Genomic DNA, 10,749 nt, shown 5'->3' on the forward strand with positions numbered 1-10,749 from the left:
GTACAGTCTCTCAAGATTTCCACGTAAGAGACGTCATCAGGGACTTCTTTGAAAATGATTGTGTTCATGTTTGACAAAGGAATCCAATCTTGTGTCTAACAACATTACTCAGACATCATGTATTCTTCAACTCTTCATCTCTGTCTTACTTTGTGGCCCACTTGTTTGCTGTCAGCTTCTTTCTGACATCTACACAGAGGTTGCAGGATGACTCTAAGCCAGCTACAGTCTTTTCACCTGTTTCCTTATACCTGTCTGTGATTCAGTTACTCATCCACATACAGGTAAAGTAAATCATAGATATTAGTTATGGGGAGGCAGGCAGCCTTGAAGAAGGTGCTTATAGTGTTTGTGCTTAAGCATTGTGGACCAGCTGTTCCCCTGTTAGCCAGGGTGAAAGCAAAGCAAAGGCCACTGTCATTTCCAACATTCAAACTGCACAGACTCGTCAGTAGTTGACACAGAACTAGTAACACAGTAATGTGTAGGGGTTAAGGTTTAGACACAAAGCAAACATTGTTGTATTTAGTAAAAATCACCATCATCAAATCATTGTTCCACTCAAAATAACTGCTTTCTTAACATTATGGGATGTAAAGACACATACGCAACATCCAACAGAAAGTTGTTTCACATTTGGGTGGAATTCCAGTCTCCTGTGAGAAAATCTAAAACGTCTTGTTGACCCAGTGACTGACCACAGTGTCCTCACAAACAATGTCTGTGCAAATTGATTCTACATGAATGGGTCACGTTTACTACAGCTGCTAGAAGATTGAATGGATTGATATTGACATTTTTACGTGCCTGACAGGATGAACTTAAATTACTTTGCTTATGCTTTAAATATTTCCCTCTGGCTCTATCATCTGGTCATGCAGTTTGTCCAGCAGGTTGATGGGCAAACCTCTGCATCAGCCTCAGATGCACTTATGTAATGCTAATGAGCAAATGCCCAAAGCATTAACATCAGCCTTTAGTTCTAATTACAGCTGTGCTTAAGTATAGCCTTTCTGTGCTACATTTGTACATAAATACAATATAAACCCTGTTTTGATTTTTCTACTGAATTATAGTAAATTTAATTCAGCAAATCTAGTGAATTGAATTTCAGTTCTATGTACTGTACATGCTCTGCAGCCACTGTGTATTGATTTGAAATGGGATGAATTCCCAAGTTGGGTGTATGTTTGTTTAATGGGTTTAATGTGTTCAATAAAGACATGAAAGATTATTACTGTTTGTGTTTTATCAGCTTCGAAACATAGTTTGTTGACTTTGGTGAAGATCACATCACATTCCGTGACCAGTTCATGCAGAAAACCAGGAGACTGCAGGTTCAGTTCCTTTTTTTTGTCACCTATTTTTTCTCTCCTCTACTTTGATCTTTCCCTCATCCTTCCCTCCTGTTCTCAGTGTTTTATGACCTTTTCTCTCGTCAGTATTTCACCCCTCGGTTTTGTAGTGCTCTGATGGACTGGAGAGGATTCTTCGTGGTCAGAAAAGAGAACTAAATGGCAGCATCAACATATTTTGTTTCACTTGTGGTCATGTTGATCGAGATGGCATAAAATGATGAAATTATTTTTAAAATGATTACATCTACACTATTCACTAAAATCACTTCAATTGCCTGCTGCTTTGTGGTTTTCATTTTTTTCAGGTTTGGCACAGGCTATGTGTTGCGTTATAGGGTTTTGAAGAGGGAAATAAAAGCAGCAGACTAATGGAAGAAGTGGAATTGAGAGGGAATCACATTCTACATATACCACTGTGAAAAATGGCAGAAGTACCAAATGCAGTGCTCTCTACCAAAAAAGTTACTCCACAAGCCCGCCAACACGCACACACACATTCATTGTACATCCTCAATGTACCAGCACTTCTCTTCACTCTCTCTGCTCACTCATTTCAGCAGAAATCTCTCTTAACATCCTCCTCAATTCACACACACACTTACTCACACACACACACACACACACACACACACACACACACACACACACACTTACTCACACACACACACACACACACACACACACACACTCTCACACACACACACCCCTGCGTTGTCAAAATCTCCTTCTCCAGTTAAATTGAATTTTGTGCAGAGCCCGGGTGGGATCAGATGAAATTACCACACAGTAGGTAAGCCTATGAGCAATGTCCAAATGAGATTTGAGTGCAGAAGAGCAATAGAGTTGCTAAAAATCTAATGACCTTCATTTACATGGCAGGCGGCAGGGGACCTGGAGAGCTTCGTATCAGAAATGAACAATGAAAACAGTTTGTGTTTTGATACAGTCACCTTCATATTTCCTCATATCCCGATCTCCCTTCATTTCTTTGTATTTCTTTCTGCAAGCCACACAGAGAGATTCATATTAGACAGTGTAAAACTACTTGGGTCTTCTGTGGATTGGGAGCCACACTTTTGAGCTGCATCTAATCAGAATCAGTGCTTGGGGACTGAGGGTGTGTCACTGTTTGAGACTTCTGAGATTCTGCTTTATTAAAAAACTTTCTTCTCTTTGTGGCGTTATACTCAAACACACAAAAGTATGGAAGCGTAATGGATCAAAGGAAGACTAAAATCAGGCTAGAACAACTTTATACGCCTGAAATTTAAACCATTAACCTTTTTATTTACACTGTATATTGAACGTGTTGAAGGGATATCATGGTAAAATATAATGGTTCAGACATTCTAATGTATGTCTTCTTATTATTATTTCCTGCATGATATGATGACTTGTACAGTTTCAGATGTTTGCTTGTAAAAAACAGTTAAGGTTACTATGAGCTTTGATAATTTAATTTTGCCTTCAGTATCTCTTTTGATAATTTTTTGCTTAGTTTACTGATCTGCCCTCTCATTTCCTGGAGTCCCCCTCCTTAACTTAAATGGACTTCTTAAAGATGTGGACAATGGTATTTGCTGGTACCTAACTGAATACTTTTAAGTGCAGGTAGTGAATCACATAATCAGGATCATGTTATTTGATGCATTCAAAGCTTCTAGTACTACACACAGCTCTAAAGCTGATACACTCAGGAATGTTGAGGTCCTGACTGAAATCTCTGTCTAGCGACTAGGTGTTGACCCTATCAAATCTGTTTGTGGGTATTTTGAGGTGGTAAGTTCCAGATCTGCTTATGTAGATACTGGCATGGAGAAAATGGAGTATGCAGCCAAGGACTGAAAATTAAGACAAAGCAACAGACCAAATGGAATACCATGGCCTGGTTGTAATGATGCAATTCTGTTCATGGTGGGATTATTGTGTGCTTTGTGCAACACTGTGTTCTGTATGAAAGGTGCAAAACCACCATGGGGGATCATTGTGGTCCCTTGTTTATGCTTCACATTTAGCTAGATTGTTCCCACCTCGCCTTCTGTGTAAAAGAGGACATGTGAATTTGGGGGGGGAAGGTTGCTCAGTGTGAAGGTTACTGTCAGGACACGCAACAGCAAATGATAAAAATGAACATGCACTGATAATTAATGCACAGGCAGAAACATTCTTCATAATTTGAGTGACTTGTTTTTCCCTTTGTTCAGCTGATCAGTTTTCTTTCCCTAAGTTTATTCTCTCAGCTCCCAGCTCTATTATAGTAATGTTGTTTCTCATCATTTGTTATACTAAACGTTCATTTGTAGGTTATCCTGTCTTGTTCAAATTAGTTTAGGTCAGTGATTGACCTGTTGGTGCACACATGATGATAGAAGCTCCATCACGAACTAGCAGGTGTTCAAATGATAAAGAAAGTCTTGCATTAATGGGATTAATAACAAGACACAGTTAAAACTAAAACTATAGCTGACACTGTACACATCTCATTACCCTTTTCAAATAAAACACATTAGATATGCAGCATATCCAATGTCAGACATGATGCGAAGATCAGATAGATTTCCAAAAGCATCAGAGACACACTGGTGTTAAAACATTGGCATGTTTGTTACCTAAGTAAAGACCTGATGTCATCCATGACCTCCATCCTTATCTAATGTTAAGTTCTTAGTGTGTGTCACAGAAACATCTATTTTTGTAGGTGTTTGCTAAATCGTATCTACTTTGGAAAATGTACAACTTTGGCATTGTTTAACGGAGCAGTTTGATGTGGAAATACACACCCCCTCAAGGATGAAGGCAATATCTGCATACCCATATCCAACACCTGGACACATCTGCAGCCAATACAGACATAAACGCACCTACAGATTATTATTTGATTATACTTCAGTGATCTTATGAGTTCATCGAAGCTGCACTAGGCTGCAACACGGATCGAATACCTTTTAAAGTATTAAGACTGTTCCGCGATAACACCTACTGAATCGTAGGCTACTACTCAAGTCAATATACATAAGAGTTGACTGTGAACCACTTTCATAGCCACAACCATAGATATTGCAATGTTTATCTTTTGTTTAGGGCAGCCCAAAATCACCCAGAGAATACCTGCTTTAAGGCACGTGCAAAGAGTGTGAAATTAACAGAAGTGACGAAGCTTATGAATAGAATTTAATACTAAAGAGTTTCAAAATACTGTTCAACTATTCTTTCGGATTAGATAAGGAAGAAAATAACTAAGAATAGACAACAAATTTCTTTTTCCTTCTGCAGACTTTACCTTTGAAGGAGGAATCCACACTCGTGTAAATATATTGTACATGTAAAACTAATTACATGCCACTGCCTTTGTGAAGCTAAGGCATGATCAGTTCCCTTAGGGTGCAGAAAAAATAATAATAATTGCAACACCTGTGTTCTCCTTACATTGGGAATTATGTCCACTATTAGCACTCCTTTATGTTCTTTTTAGTTCTCCTACAGGCCTGGACTGATGAATCCTCGATAAGTTCACACTCCACACTCTATTCTTATGAATGCGATATCATCAAAACGCCTTGTACAAATGTCTACTTGGACTGAAGGATGAACTGATAAGATTCTCCTTCCATTCTTTTGAGCATGACATCTTAGGAAAACCTGAGGGACTTTGGGTCAAATGTCAACTTGGACTTAAAAATGAAGGAATTTGAGGATCAAGGTAATTGGAACCTCCTGAATGTCGATACGTCTTCCACAAATCTCCACTGATTAGAATATAAGTCGGGACATGCCTGTAAAGTGGCAGATGCATAGAATCGCAATGCAGTCATTCTACATAATGCTGTAAATATAGTTTATTGTGTCTAGTTAAGAACTTATTACTTAGAATATACCACAAATCACTATGGTTCTAACTGACTAAATAAATTTTTTTAAATAACCTTTGATAATAAAACCAAGTCACATCTGTCATGTTTTAATTAAAATCTTAATCCAGAGACACTGAGAGACTGTACACAATAAAATGAGTAGGCTCCTACTCAGTGTAAGTTGAAATGTTAAGTAATTAACATGAGTTTGTCCACTTAATAGCATTTTGTCAGAAAAGAATGAAGCAAGTTTATTTGAAAATCACAAATATTACAACTAAAGTCACTTTATATCCCAAAGTGATGCTGAAAAACTAGTCCATGCATTTGTTACTTCCAGACTGGACTATTGTAATACCTTATTAATAGGATGTCCCAATAACTCATTAAAGAGCCTCCAGTTAATCCAAAATGCTGCAGCCAGAGTTCTGACAGGGCTTAGTAAGAGAGATCATATTTCTCGTTAGTTTCTCTTTATTGGCTCCCTGTAAAATCCAGAATTGAATTTAAAATTCTTCTCCTCACTTATAAATCCTTTAATAATCAGGCTCCATCTTATCTTAAAGACCTCATAGTTCCATATTTTCCCAGCAGAACTCTCCGTTCTCAGACTGCAGGTTTACTTGTGGTTCCTAGAGTTTCCAAATGTAGAATGGGAGGCAGAGCCTTTAGCTATCAAGCCCCTCTCCTGTGGAACCAGCTCCCAGTTCAGGCTCTGGAAGCAGACACCCTCTCTACATTTAAGACTAGACTTATATTTTCCTTTTTTATAAAGCTTATAGTTAGAGATGGATCAGGTGACTCTGAACCATCTCTTAGTTATGCTGATATAGATTTGTCTGCTAGGGGAACTCTATTGATAAACTAAGCTCCTCTCTCCTTTCTCCTCTATCCATTTAAATGTCATCCTTGCATGTCATTAATTTTGTGTCTTCTCTCTCCTGTAGTTGTGTTTCCTCCTCTCTGTCTCCCTCTCTCTGTACTTTTCTGCAGGTATCGTCGGCCTGGAGCTGTTATCTCCAGAATCCAGTTCATCTGCCCAATGTTTTTACTGCTTGTTGTTGTTTTTGTTGTCTGCTGTTCTTTTCTCTCCTCTCTTTCCACTCATCCCAACCGGTCGAGACAGATGGCCGCCCACTATGAGCCGGGTTCTGCTGGAGGTTTCTTCCTCTAAAGGGAGTTTTTCCTCTCCACTGTTTCCTAAAGCTTGCTCAAATGGGATTGTTGGGTTTTCTATGCAATTTTCTATACAATTATACTCTGTAAGGTCTTAAACCTTACACTGTAAAGTGCCTTGAGATGACTTCTGTTGTAATTTGGTGCTATACAAATAAAACTGAATTGAATTTAATCGAATCTTTTGCTTGTGGACACTTCCATTATTCACTCATGATTCTTTTCAGATGCTCTTTGCCAGAGGGGTCTTGTTTGCATTTAATAGTTCAAAGGTGTTCAAGTCAGTGGACATGTTTGGTCAGCTCATAGTTTACACTTCTCATCTTACTTAAAAACTCTCAGTGATCAAGATGGCTCAGATGAAGGATGCCTGGATTAATGCCCCCAGCCAACTATACAGCTTTTGGCTAATTTACTTAAGTCTTTGTACCATAACCTCAGAGGATATCTGATATGTTACACTTGTGACCTACTTCTGGAGATGCAACATATGGATGCAACATATATGGAATATCTATACTGGGACCCACAGCTCACATGAATTGAGAATGGCCCTCTGAAAGGAGGAACTCTAGTGCCAATAGGCCACAAGGAAGACAGAGGAAAGCCGGAATACAAGGATGTATTTTATTCCTCTGTGTCAGAACATAATCGTTGTCCAAGAACAAGCCATTGTTTCATACAGGGTGACATGTTTTTCACCTTTATTATCATAAACACACAATGTAGTTTATTTTATTTTCAGTTCTGCTACTAGAAATATTCACAAGTAAAAGAAAAAAGTGTAGTAATCCAATGCTGTCCATAAATGCACTGTTTTCCCCCGTTTGAGTAACATTTGAGAAAAACTATAGTGTCAAGCTGTCGTGAGAAATTGCTGAGTCTGATCTGATATATAATAGTATGGCATCCCCGCCACTAGAGTCAGACAGTGGTAAATACTTGTCTTATGACTCTAGAAGCCTCAGCACAAAGAGAACTGATCAAATTTGAGGCTGAAAAAAAATCACTATTTTTATAAATAATAATGAATAATCCATAGTTATTCATTATTCTTCATGCTATGAAGATAGTGAACCAGGCCGTTTGTTATCTCAGCACTATTTTTACTAATATTCCAAATTTGTTCACCTTTCTTTTCATGTCTGCCCTAATTTGAACAACTCTTCCAGCAAAATCTCAGATGATGTCCTGCTTTGTTGTCACGGTTTCCCATTCCTCTTGAAAATAATGCTCCTCTTCTATTTATTGTTTTTATTCAGTGGACTAAAAATAACTTGCGTGGAGAGGTGGGAGCTTAATAATTGATTCCCTCTACTGGGAAGCTCCCTTTCACTGGAACACTCTCTTATGACCCCATATAAGGGAGACCGCAGTCTCCTCCTGAGATTCGCTACAGACTGTATCTGGAAATTGCTGGAAACAGACTCAACACCCATTTAGTCCTTTTACTGACGCAATGTTGTCAGCAGTCCTGTCTGGAAATGAAAAACATTCAGTATCAGTGTCATAAGATGGGAAGAGACCAATCAGCAAGAACATGCTTTACAGTACATGAGATATTTCATGTCTTGGTGATGTTAAAAAAAAAAAAAAAAAACATGAAGCTGTTTCCATGAATAAACAGTGATTAAATGTGATCAATTATACTTACTGATATAAATAAATAATGTATAGAGTCAAGCTTCTTTTTGTACTAGTATATTATCTGCCTTGATCTGATCACCACTTAAATATTAAAATCTAGTCATTTGGCAGCTTTTATCCAAAGCAACTTACAAAGCAAAAGCAGGGTAGGCATAAGGAGGACTTGCCTAAGGACCCCTACTGTAGGTAGGCATGTGGACCTTACCACTACACTATCCAACCGTTTACAACCACATCACAAATTTTTTGTCAGTAATGGAAAGTGAAACCTAGGTGAAACCCCTACATTAATAACATGCCAAGTGACTTCCATGTATCCTACTGACTAGTTTGTTTGTGCAGGAATTCACTAAGATCATCAGCCAATCTCGGTGGTCTAGGCCACCAGAGCAGAACACACTGCATAAAATAGTCCTACACATGCTCCCTGATAGCACAGCAATCCAGTTAGACAACAATTACTGTAGGTTTCATTTTTTTCTGAGTAGAGGTTTGACTATAGCAACCTTAAAAGCTTGTGATACGCAGCCTGTTAGTAAAGATTGATCTAGTCTAATATAGACGTGCTGATTGAAGGAAAAAGATCCTTGAGCAGTCTAGTCGGGATGGGGATGTAGACATGTTGATGGTTTAGATTAATTAATTATTAAAATTAACTCATGATAATGTACAGGGAAGAAGCAGTGTTAAGTACAAGGCAGGTCTGACAAATGAATCTGTGTCAGAGAATTTTAATAATCTAATAATGCAGTCCTGAAAACCTGTGTTGTCAAGATCTGACTTTGATAGTGAAGATCTCCACAAAAAATTCATGACTCAGTGTGATAATAGTGTGATATTTTTATGCCCTACTCGGTAAAGCAGAACAAAAATATTTTCAGTATTAACTTACAGCAACACAGTTAATTGTCAAAGTAATATTAGACGCAGTTTAAACAAAGTGGACAAACTATCCACTAGCCTGGGACACTGGCAAACACCTGTGCAGATGTGTTCATCCACATCAGCAATGCACTCATTTACTGTGCATGTGCATCAGTGATGCTGTAATTTAGGCAGACTGAGTTTAGTTGCCATTGATGAACGTCATCAACATCACATATCACAGTTTACCTGGAGAAACAGAACAGACAAAAACCCTGCTCGTGAGGCGTGCACTGCTGTTGAGTTCACTATTGAAGGAGGAGTTCAGTAACCAAAACTGCTGTAACAAATGAAACGTCTGTCAGCTTGATCAAAAGGTATTAGATTTACTTAACAAGAACTGTGAAAAATGCACATAATTGTTTATAAACAGGAAAAACACATTTTGTATTGTCAATTAAAGTAGTATAATGATTCATAAGTGATCATAAGTGACCCATCCCAGGGACATTGCTAATTACTTAAGTCCACTAGTTTCAGAAAAATGTGCATAATCAACAGTCAGTGTTGATTTGATGAATTCTTTCCTCATTCCTGAAGTGAAACACTGAATAGCAATTTGTTCTGAGGGAGGTTTCCACAACAACACTGAGATCTGCTGTCGTGTGAAGGACGGTGATTCAGGCTGCATCTACATGTACTGTAGCTACAAAAATCAATGATGCGCAACACTTAAAGACAGTGCAGAGAGGGAGGTGGTGTGTGTGTGTGTGTGTGTGTGTGTGTGTGTGTGTGTGTGTGTGTGTGTGTGTGTGTGTGTGTGTGTGTGTGTGTGTGTGTTTTATTTTGCATTACTGAATAATTCAGCATTAATGATTTACTTTGTCAGAAGATTAAGGCTCCTCACTAAGCAGGGCAGCTGCTGTCCCAGGGGAGGAAGCTTCAAACTCAACACTCAATGTCATCAAAAAGTCTTGTGCTGCCAGAATAACAATGAAATAAATTTTCTGATTTCCTCAATCAATTATAATAGCTCTGGGAATCATTCAATTTCACAGTACAGAATGATTGGAAATGAAATTTTACAGCTTTATTAGCCACTTTCTAAATCCAACTTTGTCTTTGTATCACTGCCGCTCAAAACCGGATAGTGAAACATTAACAAGTGTGGGTCAGGATGTAGAAGGCACACCACTACACATATCAACGTGTCCTTGGGCAAGACACTGAACCCCAAGTTGCTTGCGGTCTTCGTTATTTACTTATAAGATGCTTTGCTTAAAATGGCTAGGGAGAGAGAGTGAGAGAGAGAGAGAGATTCAGTTCATTATTTGATTATTTGCCGTTGTTGGGTTAGTGATTTCCAAAATTTTTATTGATTGTGCTTAAGATGGGATCTGTTTTATAAAATACCTCATTGGAAGCATAAAGATTTCTGAAATTCATACAGTTTTTTTCACAAGCAATAGGATATCTTGGGATATCTCAAGTGTTCGAGAAGTTCGAGTCCCACATGAGGTTAGTTTAGGTTCAGGCAGAAAAAGTGCTTTGGTTAGTGTTAGAGAAAGCTTGTGTGTGCGAAGTGAAGGATTTTTGCCTAATCCAGTGCTGTGATGCCTGAACCTAACCATAAAAACCTTTATTAATGCTGGAGTCATATATTTCGACTTAAGTTATATTCAACTTTAAATTGTCTTATATCTTTCATACTTCTCCCATGGAGGTATAATATAGGCCTTCAACTGCATTCAAAGTGAACTGAAACATTTGACTTGTTGAAACATGCAGAAACCCTAAAAGACATCCTAACTGATATATCAGTTCAGACGGCAGTCTGTTTCTGTAATGGGTGA

This window comes from Anabas testudineus, chromosome 5, assembly GCF_900324465.2.
Source record: "Anabas testudineus chromosome 5, fAnaTes1.2, whole genome shotgun sequence".
NCBI classification, from domain to species: domain Eukaryota; kingdom Metazoa; phylum Chordata; class Actinopteri; order Anabantiformes; family Anabantidae; genus Anabas; species Anabas testudineus.